Consider the following 1,049-nt stretch of genomic DNA (forward strand, 5'->3'; position numbering starts at 1 on the left):
ATAAAACCGTCATAGTACAGTAAGGCATAAAACCATCATGGTATAATAAGGCATAAAAACCTCAGAAAACGTCATAGTATAGTAAGGCATAAAAACCTCAAACGTCATAGTGTAGTAAGGCATAAAAACGTAATGCTATAGTCAGGGATAAAAAACTTCAAAAAACGTCATAGTATAGCAAGGCATAAAATTTCAAAAAATCATACTATAGTAAGGCATAAAAACATCATAGTATAATAAGGCATAAAAACCTCAGAAAACGACATAGTATAGTAAGGCATAAAAACATCATGCTATAGTAAGGAATAAAAAATGTCAAAAAATGACATAGTAGAGTAAGGCATAAAAACATCATGCTATAGTAAGGGATAAAAAATGTCCAAAAATGTCATAGTATAGTATGGCATAAAATTTCAAAAAATCTCATACTATAGTGAGACATAAAAACGTCATAGTATAATAAGTCATAATAACGTCAAAAAATGTCATATTATATTAAAGGATAAAAACGTCAAGAAACGTCACAGTACAGTAAGGCATAAAACCATCATGGTATAATAAGGCATAAAAACCTCAGAAAACGTCATAGTATAGTATGGCACAAAACGTTATAGTGTAGTATGGGATAAAATTATTAAAAAATGTCAAGGTGTGTTATATCATAAACTGTCTTACTATATAACACTAGCATATGTAGAAGAGTTAAACTACACTCAGGAAGGTGCTGGGACTGGGATTCGAACTCAGAATCTTCTGAGCGTAAGGCAACAGCTTTAACCACTGCACCAACTACCTACTCTCAAAATCCCTAGGCATAAAAATTTGATAACATAGTAGGGATAAAAAATATCAAAAAACGTTATAGTATAATAAGGCATAAAAACATAGTAAAAGATAAAAACATCAAAAAACGTCATAGTATAGTCAGGCATGAAAACGTCATAGTATAATAAGGCATAATAACGTCAAAAAATGTAATTATATTAAAGGATAAAACCGTCATAGTACAGTAAGGCATAAAACCATCATGGTATAATAAGGCATAAAAA

The 1,049-nt window shown here is 30.2% G+C and overlaps 1 non-coding gene across 1 annotated transcript; it reads right to left on the bottom strand.

Annotated features, from left to right (window-relative positions):
- Positions 1-136: 136 nt before the first annotated feature.
- Positions 137-209, bottom strand: LOC147820425 (small nucleolar RNA SNORD36). The gene has a single exon (XR_015437140.1). It is a non-coding gene; the product is annotated as a small nucleolar RNA SNORD36 (small nucleolar RNA).
- Between the last annotated feature and the right edge of the window lie 840 nt (positions 210-1,049).

The sequence above is a fragment of the Seriola lalandi genome, unplaced genomic scaffold (genome assembly GCF_002814215.2).
Source record: "Seriola lalandi dorsalis isolate HSWRI2012SDOR001 ecotype SW California unplaced genomic scaffold, Sedor1 jcf7180001957864, whole genome shotgun sequence".
In the NCBI taxonomy this organism is placed as follows: domain Eukaryota; kingdom Metazoa; phylum Chordata; class Actinopteri; order Carangiformes; family Carangidae; genus Seriola; species Seriola lalandi.